The sequence below is a fragment of the Paralichthys olivaceus genome, chromosome 3 (genome assembly GCF_024713975.1).
Source record: "Paralichthys olivaceus isolate ysfri-2021 chromosome 3, ASM2471397v2, whole genome shotgun sequence".
NCBI lineage: Eukaryota > Metazoa > Chordata > Actinopteri > Pleuronectiformes > Paralichthyidae > Paralichthys > Paralichthys olivaceus.
The window spans coordinates 8,761,246-8,777,321 of NC_091095.1; the positions used below are offsets into that span (position 1 = coordinate 8,761,246).

The following is a 16,076-nucleotide window of genomic DNA, read 5'->3' on the forward strand; positions in this document are numbered from 1 at the left end:
ACTGTGCACCCTGCCCAAACATTGACAACCCCCAGGGCTCTGCTGTCGTGACTTTGTGATGAAGGTTGGGGGCTTGGAGCTGCTGCAGAGCTTAAGACAACAGCTGCAGTTTAGAGGTGGTCCACATGATCCAACACTCATCCATGAAGACATGTGGTATTACACAGCTATTCAACAGACTGGGGACCTGGCACATCTTCCTCTTTTCAGCAAATTTGGAGCAAACACAGGAGGTCTTGTTTTGTCTTTGCAAACATCTTTCCCCAGTGTGACCTACTGTGTAAGCAGCCAGACAGAAAGTGCTCTTTAAATATTAATGGACAAGTCATCAGGAGTCACTGCAGTGAACGGGGTCATAGGTTTGAGGGAGACCTTACATACCGAAACAAAAAAAAACACCACATCGCAGTTAATATCTTTCATGTTAATTTCTGATCTTTCAAATGGTGGGAGGTGTTTACTGTTTAAAAGGATTTGATCTAAAAACTCATGCAGTGTGCTTTCAAACTCAACACAGCATGTGCATAATTATCAGCCCTTACTCCTGATCTCTGATGCTTGGTAACAATTAACTCTGTGATGTTTAAAATAAGAGGTTTATTATTTTGCTTGACAATAACAAATAGTGTATTTGTACATTTCTGGTGCAGACAAAACTCAACTGCATTTACTTATGGCTAAGATAAGAGCAGAGCTGACATTATATTTCTTGCCAGAGGCATTCACACATTTTATTGTGCAATGAGAGGTGTCTTTGTTGAAGCCATGCTGTGATTTTATGATCAGCACACATTTACACACGTAATGGTATCTATCCAAAGTGTTCAGGTGGTATGAGTTATTCAATAGACAATTATGTGTTTTTATTTGGCTGCGTCCTTTTCTCTCAGTGAATGGAGGCGCTGTCAGCATTGAAAAAAGGTAGTTGTAGCTTCCTGTCTGTCTGCCGCAAAGTAAATACAATTATACACCGTTCCTAATGGGGCAGAGGGAATAACCAAGCATAGATAGTTTTACTGTGTGCTCTCAGGGTCCCTGGGACTGATTCTGTGGGGTAGGGCTTGTGCTATAGCTGTTGGGAGGTTGGATACGTTGAAGTGAGTGGGATTGCGCTAAGCACCAAAGCTGCAGAACTGTCAACTTATTTTTCTGGGCTTAATTACTGTGAGCTGCAATTACTAGCCAGATGTCGACACCCCCTCATGTGGCACTATCATCAAGGAGTCTGCCCACTGCCTTACCACTACCAGCCACTTACTATCTCTCACTCTCTTTCTCATATCCACACAAACGTCCAACCAGTTGGGAGCCAGCAGTACAAAGCCAATGCGGAGTCATGCCACTGCTTGCTATGGACCTCACTTCTGTGATAGGTAGACACTGGCCAGGGTTGAAAGCTGTTTGGTCAGACACCTATGTGCTGTAGTAGAGCCTTAGAACCTTTGAGTTGTCCCTTTGGGTGTTCAACATCTACCCCAGAACATCCAAGAAATTCACTCTGAGCTATTTAGAGCTGTAGCACTCATTTCCTTACTGCTTTTGACTCTTTCCCTTGGGTGTCCAATGGAAATGTTAGGACCACCTTTGGCAGGTAATGACAGCCAAGTAGAAAGTCTGTATATGGCTCATCTGGTACAGCTGCTACCCCAGCCTTTGCAGTGGCCCAGGTTTGATTACAGCCTGCGGCCTTTTGCTGCATGTCATCCCCCATTCTTTCTGCCCCCCTTTCACCACTAAACTCTCTCTCTCTCTCTCTCTCTCTCTATCCTATCAAATAAAGCCCATAAAATATACTTAAAAAGAAAACCTGTGTAGTAAGAGGACCGTTCAGATGTTTTGAGGTTGCGGGTTTGATCATCAGGCAACTTGTCGTGCTTTCAAGTTCCATACAGTTTGTATAAAGTCAAAGAGTTATGAGACACATAGTAAGCATTGCTGGTGAGATAAAGTAAGGAGCATGTGTTAGCTTAAGGGCTGTGGGTTTGATCCCTGAGGGTTAAATTGAATTTGGAAGTCCATTATTTAAAGAAAAGAGTCCAAAAGTTGATAAAAAATTATCTCCAGTGAATGTTTAAGTCCAGCTAGTAAACATTCAAAGCCTCCAGGAAAAAATATTGAATTGACCAAATAGCTTATAGTGTTTGAGGGTGGATTGAAATGTTTGTGGATTGAGTTTGAGCCTTATACATTTTTAAAACCAACACACATCCCTGTGTGAATATATATTCACACCTGGCCTGCACAATATGGCTTTTGGTCTTTCCATTGGATCTGTTAGAAATATGAAAAATTATCTATAGGTCATTTTGACTTTTTTGCTTTCCCTCCACTGTATTTGTAGTTTTCGAAAAATGTAATAGTCTTAACATGACACAGTGATAGTGTAACAGTGTGCGTGTTTGCTCTTGTGGCCATGGCTTTATAGTGTTGAATCTGTGATAAATGTATTTTTGAAGCCCAGCATCCTGCTCCTGCTGTACAAATACCACACCAACAACTATTGAAAACACACAAAAGCATATAAAAATAATGGGGGGAAAAGTACACAGTTCCTGGCACAGCACAGTTTGGAAAAGAAAACAACTGTTTCTCTCCCCCTCTCTTCCAGTTGGACATGGTGGGGGGGGCAGCTGAACACAGACTAGCGTGACATCCTCGTCTCAAGTGGACAGACACAATTAATCCCAGGGACAGTGGAGACCTGCTGACAGAGCAAGATAAGGTATCGGCCAGTGCACAGCACTCCTCCTGACCTGTTGAACATGTGTCCAATTTAGCCCTTATGGCAAACTGTAGTATATATAACGTGTTCCCCAGATGATTGCTTGCAGTTCCATAGGCTCTTTCTCACTTGGTTTCCTTGTACCGTAGACGATGGTCACAAAATGCTTAATTTGTTTCTCAGTGGATTTGGACAAATCATTTTATTGCAGGATTTATGAAGGGAATCTGTCGAAGGATATGACAACTGAGATGTTCTCTCAGCTGTTAGGTGTGTGTGTTCATCAAACAATCTGAAGGTGTGATAAAATAACAAATCAAACCTGTTGCTAGGAGAAGTCCAGTCACTGCATCCTAACGAAACATATCTGTGCCACTCGTGTGGGGTCCTGACTCTGCAAGCAAGGATGACAAAGACACAGCATTTGCCTTCCGTATAAAATGCAATTGGAGCATTTTAGCAATTATTTCCAGAAAGAGCTACCACAATAAACGTAGTGTGTTTTGTGGTATTTTTAGGAAAATATCTCATTTAGCATATGGCATTTAATGAAAGCTTTTATCCAAGTGCCCCATAAGTCCTATGAGTGCACACATTTTTAGCATTGGTGGTCACAGTGAGGAGCACACAACTAAATGTGGCGGCTTTAGGGCCATTGTTCACCCAATGGATTTAAAGAAAAAATTACATTTCTAGAAAATCCTGGATTGTGGTATGCCATTGATATTATCATGTTCCACTGCAAATTACTAAACAGGGACATAATATTTTGTTGACACTCAAACAGATTTCTTTAAAACAATTGGCTATGGATAGGAATATTCTATGATTAAGTACATTATACTGCCATGCCTGCAGTTAATGGCCAAATGATATACACCTATCGAAAGTTATCAAAAACATCCATGACTTTGACGTTTGAACCAAATGTCTCATTTGAAATTTGATATCCAGGTCTATTAGGTGGACACATGTATTTCCTGAAGGCCTGAGTGTATTTCAGCCAAATTGTATTCACTAATTCCCAATAAACCAGTAAAAATTGTAAACATTGGTAATTGTGTTAAAGGGATGCTCAGCCAAACTAAAAGTACTGCTGGTGGGAAATGAATGCAAGTCTAGATTCAGTTACCTTTATCTTTACCTTGAATGCATTATACATTTATGTGACAGCTATTGGAATAATGTTTTTTCCGAAGCTATGCATACATTAATGATATCAGCATAAGATTTTCCAAAATTTTCATTTTTATAACCGTCCTTCACATTGCCTCTTTCCTCTATGATGTGTGGGAGATAGTTGTGGAGAAAGGAAGGAGAGGAAAGCTATGACAGACAAAACTGAGCCCCATGTGCCTTAAGTAATTTATTGAAAAAAGTGCATAGTCTGCCAGTGTATCAGTTGGTGTTAAATATTCTTTCAATTTTAGCCTACAAGGTTATTAAATGGGTAAAAGAGTCCCATGGAAATGCTAAGCCAAGGCCTTTAATTGTAATTTACTGCAGACCAAATCAATATCATCCTAAATGAATCATTAGGACTTAGCTTTTTTGGTATTTATTGTTTCACATTGTTGCCCCCGGCAGAGCAGCAGTATAGCAGCTCTTAATATTCCACTGGCTGATTAACAATTCAGGAGGCATCAAATTGGATCTAGGGGACACAGAGGTAATCAGTCGAAAGGCCATGTAAGGAGAGCAAAACTTTATACAGCACGATTGTCCCAGTCTTGTGCTGAATTTCTACCTGTATATTTTTCCATTTAATTTGAGTTTATCAAAGGTTTCTGTTTTTTAAGATGATCACACTTTATTGTTGCATGAATGCTTGAATGCCTTCTTTAGAGGGAAAAGACTGATCTTATCTCAAATTCTCATCGCCTAAAAAATCCTATTTCTGACAATTCAGGGATTCAAACCAACAAAATTCTCTTTTCTCTGACCCGCAGGCTAACTGCATTTATGTATTCCAGGCATGCGGAGCCCTCTGGTCTTACTATGAAAACACTATAGATAAAGCTACTACTTTCATGATAGGTCCACTGAGACCTAGGCTTTGTCTATGCTGGGAGGCTATTAGCCACAGTTTGCAGTGATGTTGAAGCACAGCCTTTTCTCCCCCTGTGACAGATGTTGAATGTGAGAATGCTAAAATGGTCACTTTATTGCTTCAGATGTATGTGTGTTCATGTGTTCTTGTCAAGAAAGGGCAGCATCATAGTTACTCTGGCGTGTGATGTTGACAGTATAAAGGAAGGTGCATCATGGGGAATCCAGTTGTTTCTTCAGATCTGGTTTTGTCATGTTTCACACAAAGGCAGCATCTCTGCAGTCAGCATCTCCCACAACACTTCAACATTCCCACTGATGAGGGTTCAACTTCAGTGTACATACAGACATGTGTCGTCTTCTGGAAGAAAAAAATAAAACCATTGAAGTAGCAAAGTATGAACTTTATAATGACACATCGATCTCTGCAATTGTGTTTTTTACCTTTGCCAAGGTTTTGTTTTTCTCTCAGTTTAGTTTGTTCATATCTAAATCAAAAGCAACTTGACTCGCTGTATCATCGAAAAGATGTTTCACCAGCTCATCAACAAAGCTTCGTTGGTTCTTTGCTCCAGTGAGGGGTCCCTGAAATTTTCTTTTTGCTATGTGGGTCATTCACACCTCGCAGAAAAGAAAACTTTGAACTTTTTTTGGTAGCTTTGAACTGCTTCTGTGAAAAGAGCGCATAGGCATCTGTATCAAGATCAAAGTCCAGGATGTGCAAGCCTCCCCTGCACCCATACATTCATACAGTAGAGCAGACATCAAGTTTGCATGAAGAGACAAAGACAGGTCGCCAGATATCTTAGTACTGCGCAGAAGCTCGCAGGATGAAGTTTACGTGAAGCCCTCTTTCACTGTTAAGACTGTTTCTTTGGTATCACTCACTAGCACACAATGGGCGTAATTGTGGTTGTTCAGTAGCACTGAGTCCAGAGACATGAAGTGCAGAAGTGACATGATGATGCAAATACGTGAGGAAGGCATAGTACCAAGAGAAAGCCCAAGCAGACAAAGGGTAAACATGCAAATGCCAGAATCTTCTTATCATAATGGAATCTCTCATCATTGAATCAATACTGATTTTTTAAAATGAGAAAAAATGTAGTTTTCTTGGAACTGTAACAAATTTATCAATTGTCAGATGTAAGCTTTATTGCATGAAGATCAAATTAGCAGGGGTGAATTTAAAAAAAAGGTTTGAGAAGAATTCAACAGGCATTTGGAAAAATCCAGTGGTCACTCTGTCCTTCGAGACGTCTCCATCTTAAAATCTTTGGGACGACTTGGAATTAACCCATACATTCAGCATCTTTAATGTGCCTTTACATTCCTTCACTACTCAGTGAAATACTATGTTTAGTACAAACCTCCACAGATCATAGTTAACAACCTCAGTATGTCAGCATACATACACAAATTCCTCTCACTCTAATCAACTTGGAAAAGAGAGTTTTTTCCCCATTTGTTAAGCTGCCTTTTCCCTCCTGTACAGAAATTAAACTGGGCATATTCCAAATCAAGAGTGTGGGCACTCATTAGTGCTGTTCTCATATCTCACAAAAGAGCCTGGCTACAAAGAGGGAATCAAGCTCTATTTAAAGTAATGCCGCCAGGAGTCCATTGCCAACGATAATGCGCTTTACATCATTTTGTCCTCGCCTTTATCTTTAGCTTCTTAAGGAGTAGGCAACACACAAAGTCATTAGGGACACGATAACTCCCCATATAATTAGATGGGGAAAGATTGGATGCCTGGTGCACCACGGGGCAGACCCATTTACGGAATAATCACTCATCCCACCAATGAGGGGAGTCCTGTATGTTGGCAATTAATTGAGATGATTACAATTACCCACGACAGAGTGTTTTCTTCTGTCTGCTCTGACCAAAGAGCTGAATGTTATTTGCCTCTGGTTGAGAATACTGGCTCTGACTTAGTCTCATTACAATGGCAGCACTGGTATTTTTAGATAGGTTGAACTTGCTCTTAACTAATTGATTCTTGGCTTATGAATCAGCAGATGTTTGAAGACAGGGTTTCATTTAGTAGTTAGCGCAAGAAAGGAAAATGGATCTAGTTTAAATCCAACTCAAACCTGGTTTCTACTTCTTTTTTTAACCATTGTCAAGTCAGAGATTTGCTTTAAACCTCCATTGTTGCTGAGAAAAAGTATAATTTGAGTTGTAACAGAGGACATTTTCACTTTAGTCATTTCCAAGGATTCTTTACATTGATGTGTGAATTTGATGTGTGAATTTTATAAACTCTCTCACTTTTTGCCTCCAACATTTGAAAGGTCTCCGTTCTCAAAGTGAGGCATCAGTGCACTCCTCATTAAAATTATACCTGTTGATAACTTCAGAAAGACACTTAAAAAACACACCTTGGGGGACTGGTTTCTGTGGCTGTCTGCAGGTGGTAGGCCAAGCCATTTCCCACTCTTATTTCTTATTCATCCTCCAATTACCTGTTTTGACAGAACAGACATGAGCCTGTAGTCATGGTTACATGTTCAATGGGGCAGTAGTTTGCTAAGACAAGCAAAAAGTAGAAACATTTTAAAAGAATTGTACTTGCACTTATGATTGCTGGACTTGAGGCAACCCATAAAGAAAATGTAGGAGGTATTATTTCAGTGGATTTTTCCGTTTTCCTGTCATCATCAATGTTTCTGACATAATAAAAACTTTCTTCGTCTGTCAAGGAATACTTGAATTTGCTGTGGTTACTGAATCTGTTTTCACACATTGACTAGGAACCCTGGCCCAGACATTTTCTGGACATTGCCTCTCACATGAAAAATGCAGCAGGACAACAGGATAATGTCCAGAACATACAGGCGAGGGCCAGTGTCTGTGTAGAGCTTCGAGGTGGCAGAAGATAATGTGTTGATTCTGCTTTGAAAAGTTGTTCTTGTTTATAGCACATTGACACCAGCGTTGCTCCTAATGAACTGAAGCCATCAAATCCGGTTGTCTTACCAACTATGACACCTCTTTTTTATCCTGAGATATTTCTATTCTTCTAATAATTTTTTTCAGTTTTACTTACTTACATCATCAACACATTCCCTCACTGTGATTTTTCTACATTTCTTCCTGCTGCATTGTCACATATGGGCTTACTCATATTTTACTACCAGGAAAAGTTCAGCAAAATGTCCAGAGAAAAAACAGACTCCTACTTTTGCGTTCTCTCATTCAGCCCCTCATGACAATTTCAGGAATATGTTTTTTGGAGTTCAGTGCATGTCTGAAAGCAGTTAAAGTCACTTACCAATAAGAATCATACAAGTGTAATAAATAGTGATTTCTTTAGTCTAGTTAAATACAGTCTTTTAACTCAATTGAAGATGTAGTTTGAAACTACAGTAGGAAAATGAAATTAATTTATTCTACCATTTGTTTATTGTGTGAAGCATCATGACCCTAAAGCCATCTCTCTAGCAGCAGGACTATAAATAAAATGAACCAGTTTGCTGTGTTTTGGTGCTGTGTCTCCACAGTGTCTGCACTGTCAACCCAGAGGCTTGTACTGCTCTGGAGTGGTTTTTCTCTTGTTTTCGTCCACTTGCAGTTGCTGTCTGCCGAGGGCCAAGCAAGCTGAAAGCATGTGGACAAGCCAGTACTACATTTAGGTTTCCTCCAAGAGTCAGTCGGTCCATTTGCCCTAATGGATTCAGGAAGTGGGCGCCCAGCTCAAGATGCGGGGCAATAAGTGCTCTCTCTGTGTCTTTCAACACACATCCTCACCTTTGGTTGCTTGGGCCAGAAACAATTTGGGGCAATTTAGAAGCTTCATTCAAACTGACAGAAGGGAAGAGAGGGGTCATGGAAAAGAAAATTATACAAATGGCTATAAGGAGAGGTAGCTACAGTGCCAGACCTGTATGTGTCTTTATCACGGCCTTTAACTCTTAAATGGATCTTTTGCTGAGCTTTACTCAGTTAATTTTTTTTCTTTGATTCACATTTTCAGAAACATGTGCCCAAAAACTGAGAGGCAACCACCAGAGATTGAACTACGGAATTACGAAATCATGCAGGGACAGCTGCCTTGCACATGTGTACCATGCTCGCTAGTCCATGATTTCTCTCTGGCTCAAGATATCAAAACATTACTTACTGTCTGTGGAGAAATGCCAAGGCTTCAGATTTATTCATTTTTTATAATTCTTGGAAATACAAATCCATGTCTTTTATCACAAAAGAGACACAATATCACAGAGGAACAAAGCAACAGATGTTAAATATGAAAGGGTTCCTGCTGAACATGCAAGTCACAAACATGCTGTAAGAAAAGGTAAAGAAGTGAAACTAGAGCAGTATAACTAATCACTGGGTAAGTTTAGAAGATTTCACTATAACAGTATCTGCATAAAATACTGCAGATATTTGTTCAAACCTAAACCTATGTACTAATCTATGCGCTGCTCAGTATACAGTGTAAAAATGATGAAGAAATAAGGCAGTCCAGTGGTCGGTACCATTCTGTCACAGCAAGAAGGTTAAGGGTTCAAATCCTGCTTCGGCCAAAGCCTTTCTGTTTCTGCTCCTCCTTCCTCAAATCCTACAGTCCAAACATATGGGGGTAAGGTTGTTTGAAAGCTTATGAAAACATATCTGTAGAGTTGGTGTGAGTGTGAATTGTTGTTCTTCTTTATGTGTCAGCCCTGTGATCGACTGGTGTCACAGGGCTTCCATTTGTATAGAGGAAACGAGGAAAAACACCAAAAAGTCGAGTTGCCGTGTGCGCCTGTGTGTTCTGTGGAGCCGGCATCACGGCCCGTTCCAGCTCTCTGATGCTGAGATGGACATGTTTAAATGTGATTCACGACAACAGATCCGTTTTAATTTGCGTCCGTTCAGGCAAAACAAGCTGGTTCACATTGAGGTCAGAGAAATAATATCAGTGGGAAGCTGGAATTTATTGACTACATTACAAGCATCCCCTCTGTCTTTAACCCCCCCCCCCCCCCCCCCCCCCCCCCCCATGAACCTCTAAGGATAAGCGACATGAATGATGGAGGGATGGAAAAAACAAATTACATTTAACTGAATGAGACATTCTCACCTCTTAGCAACCCTCTGTCTGTCCACCAGTCCATCCATCCGTCCATTATCTATACTGCTTCTCCTTTGATGTTTTTTTTTCCAACAGTCCAGTTCACATGATACATTGATAAACTCAGACATTGGGTAAATGTGGCTGTGTGATATTTTTTTAAAGAATTAGTTTTGTAAATTATTGAGGAGCACCAGTCAAAAGGCGGTTACTAGACTCAAAGAAACTGAGGATCACCACATTGTACAGTATTTGTTGTCTTCTAACAAAAGGGCACTAGTACAAAGCTAGAATTACATGAGTCATGGAACAGGAAAGCCTTCAAACTTGGATGACGTTAGATAGTTTGAAACGCACACTTGAAAGGATGATGACTCACCAGAGAGACAGCATGGAAAGTGTAACTGATTGGTGGAGTGATAATTATGGATGATTGTAGTGTTAGTGGCAATAAATGAGTTATTAATGGTTGATCCTTAAGCTCCTCCTGCAGTAAGTGAGATCTCAGCAGCTCATCAGCCAGGCTGATGGCTGTGTGAACGTATTGTCACAGGATTTCATCCTGCTCGCCAATTAATGCCACTCAAACATCCTCCTGTTAAATCGTTTGCAGATCCTCTTCTGGTGTTGCATGCCGATAGTCCTCATCCAGTTGCCTCTGCTCAATCAGATCTGTGGACAGAGAACTCTTTGGTGCTCAAGCCAGGTTGTGTTTCAGAGAGACTGGAACCCTATTGATCAAAGCGTTCAAACATGTCCAGGCCCTTTCCCCCAGTGCATCATGGTACTGCTTGTTGAAGCCAAAAGAGCCTAACAACAACAAACATCTCTGCTGCTACTGCCTGTCTCTCTCTGATTAGCTACTGGGGAGATATTTTTAGAGTATCCCAGCCCCTTTGAAGAGGAAGAAAAGCGGAGCCCACCCCCCTCCAACCCCCTTACAAACTACAGTCCAACATGCTTTGCTCATTTTCACTCATAGCTGTAGCTGACTTTTAATGGTTTCACTCCCTGCTGCTGTTATATATAGGCTGCTTGATATAAATAAAAGTCACTTATAAAATGCAACAACTGTATTAACAGTATCTGCCTTATGCTGTATGTTAGAATATTTAATCCTATTCCCAGTAATAGATTGATTAAAAATCCTTTGCGGGGTCACAGTCATGGCAGAAAGCTGTTGACACAAAAAAGCTAAATGTGACAAAATGGGTGCAATTATTTTAATAACCAAGAAGTGGTGATTAAATCCCCATTTGCAGGTGATTGACTCATATAATTGGTACCTTTCTTGGTCGGATAAAATCCATTAAGTGCTGAAGACATTGTGTAATTCCCATTGCAAACAGTAAACATGCATGCATACAGTAATAATCCATCTATGGATGTATTTACTAAAATGAGGCTTGTACTCAGTGGTATTACGGGCTAAACCTGTGTATTGATAAACTGTTTGGAACATTAAAGGAACATGTACATAGTTACATGTTCATTTTTTAACAATTATGAGGACAATGTAAAGTACATATAAAGAGTATTGATTGAATATTCCCTGACACAGGCCAGAAACCATGAATTTACATGTTACAGTTAAACATGTAAACTTTGATCAGAGATGCAGTGAAGCAGCGACTCAGTCCTGAGGCCTTAAGGAAAAAACAAATTGGTGGTAGGTTATGGGTAGTGGGTTTGAGAACCTTCCTTTTGATTTCCTTTATTTATATAGATGTTTGAGACGAATAAATAAGAGAGAAACATGAAAAAAGTAAGATAGAGGATGTAGAAAGAAAGACTCTTGGACCCCAGTGAATGCTGTTAAAATCTACCACAATCAAAAAGTCCTGTTTTATTTGAAGTTTAATCTCTATAACACAGTTGTGTTGTTTGTGGTTTTAGGCACCAATAACTATCTCAGTATGGTCTTGCATCTCATCATTTTGCTTCTCTCTGAAGTTTGTCTCACTGATATTAATGAATCTCTCAGAAAACAAACCACCTCCTCAAACCCCCTCAGCCTTAGTTTCCACACATTTCATTTGATGCAGTTACACTTGGTTTTTATTGGGGAGCACTCACAACACTGGTCGTACTTGTTAACTTCATAATCTAGGACAATCCTGGCATGGTTGTAATGTACCATTAAAGTTGAGTCTACATGCTGTAACTCACACATGTTTCTTTCTCCTCAGAACTGTGTTTATTGCCAGGGGAAATCTCAGGTAGACTTGGTCAAACTACCAAATACAAATGTTCTCCATGCGTCTGAGTGGGTTTTCTCATGAAAGTACTCTAGGCTTCCTAGGCCTTGCAGTTTGGGGTCAGGTTAATCTGAGACTTATGCAACAATGAAGAACTACCTGAAAGCAAAAAAGATAAAGAGTTTACTATGTCTTTCTTCAAAGCAGACTTTGGCAACAGGTATGCAAGCAAATAGAAAAAAGAATCTGGTGTATGTTATATACGCAATATGTTGAATGTGTAATGAGGGAATAGGAAGCAAGTGCACGGTTTGGTATGAGTTTCTGGAGTTAACTGGAAGTAGCAGACAACACAATGCTGGAAATGCTTTTACAAGGAACAAATATAAAGGGCAATTTTTATAACAGTGGTTTTCAGTCACATTGCCTCACTCATAAACTGCCTGCACTTCATTGATAACATGTACCAGTAGAGGCAGCGTGTGCTGACTTGTGGTGTGATGCTTTTCAGTGTCCAAATATTGTGACAAATGATTCCTCTCAAACATACAGCGAAGCGAGTGGGTGTTTGTAAAATGGTGAAATGACTATGTCTAAATTAGGGTGTGTGTGTGTGTGTGTGTGTGTGTGTGTGTGTGTGTATGCGTGCGTGCGTGTGTGTATGCAGAGCTGTCCATGGTGCTGAAATGACAGGAAGGAGAAAAACAGGAACAGGAACCAGTCTGTGTTCCAGCTCCTTCTGACATAGAAACATTGAAGAGAACATAAGACAAAGACAAAATAATGATTTTTGTAATTGTTTTTCTTTCTCTAATTACCTGTGGAAATAAGCTTGTAACCCACAGGTTGGGAAACATTGACATAGTATAAGGTCAACAGCTGATAATATGTTGACAGTAAATTGCTGTGGATAAGAGTGACAGCAAACTGCTCTGTGTAAACTGAGCTACATGGGGTTTTCTTTAGCCAACATTGTGTGTTGACATAAACCTCTGAGGGTGATTTAAAAATGGCGACGGAGGTAAAAAAAACAAAACAACAACCTGTCGATCATATACCTCCTCTTTAATTGACAAATCAACTATAAGCATGCCCACACAATCAGCAGCTGGCCCCGGTGATGCCATTCAAATTAGCAGGATAATAAAGAATCCCTCGGCTGAAACTACATAAATTATACATAATGAAATGCAATTAACATTTTTACTCTGACAATTAAATACATTAAAGAGCCAGACCTGTGGAAAGAGAGTGGAAGAGGAGGTAGGCGGGTTGGAGGCAGTGGATGTGGAGGGGGGGGTTGTTCTATGAAACAGCTAGATACCTTTAATGCTCACCAATGTGCACAGTGAGTGTCTGCTCAAATGTTTACGGACCAATTAGCGCTGGTGGACAGCCTCTCAATCAAACCAAATGCCAGGTTTGCATGGAATATTAAGTGGCTTATAATGGAGGGAGCAGCGACGACAAAACAGGGCCACACAATCTGAGAATATAACGAAGTAGTTGTTCATGCATGACAGTAGTATTATCAACACGAGAGTTTTAAAGATACAGGAATGTTAAGAGTTATTCATTAATTAATGTTGTTTTTCATTTTGGCAATTGGTTTGATTTTAGAGGACAGAGAGGAAGCTCATTACCAGTAAAGATACCCTGAAGTCAAGATGTGTGGCAGAAGTAAACATGCACAGAGCTTTAAAAGGTGCTTTGAAGGCCAGATATTTTCAGTAAAGCCCAACCGTTTAACTGTGTAAACAAGATGAATACATTAAAGCCATAGACAGATGGACAAAATGACAGCTCTGTAAAAATAAAACCAAAGTGTCTCGGCTGCAGTAAAGGTCATTAATCCTACTTCCTCCATGGTAGTGGAGTCAAAGTAAATGTTAAATAATGTTTTTTACAAGGGTGGTTTCTATAATGTTAATTAGTTCTTATCACACTAATGTTTGGTCTTAATGAGTTATTTGATGTTATAAAAATGGGGAAAACGTCATGATTAACTGGTGAGACTGAATCCAAATTGGTTGATCATGTGAATGGGCAGGATTTTGTTCCCCTATACCCTTCTGTGCAGAGAAGCACTGGGAAGAAGTTGAGATGCATCCTCCATCTTTATACACATTTAAAATGTTTCCCTTTTTAATTATAAGTGAAAGGAATTTTGTTATAATGCACAAAAACAACACTTGTGTAAAAATAACTGCAGCACATCAAAAATACAAAATCACAAAAATGCAAAAGCTAGCTCTGATAAACATACACAAGGAAGGTCACAGTTTATATTAAATCACAGAATCACAGTTCCATAGACACCTTGTAAAAGAATGGAAGGAAAATCTGGTTCCAGATAATTGAAATAAGGCTGTCAGACTTTGTAATCTGTAATTTAAAAAGTATTCTAAAGGAACCAGCTGAAATAAAAAGTCACTGCAATGCTTAATCAAAGGGCACATATCACTAGACCACTTTTTAAATGTGTCTGGCCCTTTAAGTTAGATCAGGGTTTTTATATCTAGATAAAACAAAACGATGTAAACTACAATGGCCTGAACTGACCTTGAGTATAATTCTGTCTGTAGCTTCTAGAAAAGGCCTCAGCAAAGAATGCAGGATCCGGCATAAACTCTTATAGGGGGGAAACAGAACAGTGGTGAGAACAGTATTAAGGGCAGAGATGTTACAGGAACAACTTCTTTATTCCTCCACGAAATTGAAAACAAGCCGGCAATGTGGTCCAGCCCGCCAGCAGCCTCTGGCTATCTTCCTTCATCAGGTCAGCTACATCTTTCTGATTACATCTGCTAAAAGCTACCAGTTTATTTAGTGTCTACATCAGCAGGCCAGCGATGGTCCAAGATATGGATGCTACAAGAGACTGTCACTTATCTTCGCTCTTCAGCGGGGGGAAATGGAGGGAGGGAGGGAGGGAGGAAGGGTGTGGGCGAGGATACCGAGCTGCCTCCAGCGACCATTGTGGAGGAATTAGCATTCACCGTGTGGACTTGAAACAAAAGTTCATAACTGAAGTAAAAATATGTTCCATTATTGAGATAATTGGATAAGAGACGAGTAATCAGTTAATTAATGTCAAAATCAGATGAGCCGGCAGTACCAGGCGTTTTCCCGCTCATCTGAGGTGATTCAATTAAGACCAGAGACACCTTTAACACTGCCTACCGGCTTTCGCTCATCCAACACCTGAATAGATTCCTAATGAAAGGTGTCGCAATCATCTCATCACAAGATATCAAGAAGTGATTCCTTCTTCTCTCCTGTTTTATGGTTACAGCTCAAACTGATTCAATTATTTCCTCAAAAAAGCAAAAGCCAAATGCTCTTTATTTTGACGTTTCATTTGAATCTGTTCTTCATCTATCTCTGCTCCATAAAGTAAACTGCAGTGCTACTCATAGCACTTAGATATGAGATGAACTTTTCCCTTACATCCATATTGATTTGGTTTTGTTTTAGCTTACTGATGTGTTTTTATAGCCTGCCTTACACCTTGTACTGACACCACACCTTCTCTGTCTCACTGTCGTTTTGTATTGCAAACTTCTACAGATCTAAATAGTCAGCTCTATTTCATACAAGCTCTGTGTCGATTTTCCCTTTTGTGTTGCTATTTAACTCAAGTGGGTCTAAATTGTAGGTGAGGAGGTAAATGACAAAATTGGCTGCTTCTTGCCAGGCATCCCATAATAGAATAATAGACTCAAATCTTCTGGCATCCTCACCCTCTCTCCCAAACACAAACACACACACACACACACACACACACACACACACACACTTTCTCTAGTGAGTGTATGTAGAGACACGTAGTCATGTTGGTTCAAAGAGTAAAATGAGCTGAACACTTGTAAGAGTTAGAAAACAACATGTGATTCTTCTTAACTGAGTTCTATTCCTGGTTTTTGTGAAAAATACAGTAGTGGCTTCTTAAATTCGCTTATTGATTAACATAAAAAATAAATGAGCAAAAGTGTGTTTCTTCATTTTCCTGAATAGATGAACTGCAAAACACAGCCCA

General features: G+C 39.8%; 1 long non-coding RNA gene across 1 annotated transcript; it reads right to left on the bottom strand.

Annotated features, from left to right (window-relative positions):
* Positions 1-4,506: 4,506 nt before the first annotated feature.
* Positions 4,507-5,414, bottom strand: LOC138407314 (uncharacterized). The gene is made up of 2 exons (XR_011240745.1): positions 5,216-5,414; positions 4,507-5,132 (listed from the first exon to the last, which is right to left on the bottom strand). It is a non-coding gene; the product is annotated as an uncharacterized lncRNA (long non-coding RNA).
* Positions 5,415-16,076: the final 10,662 nt, after the last annotated feature.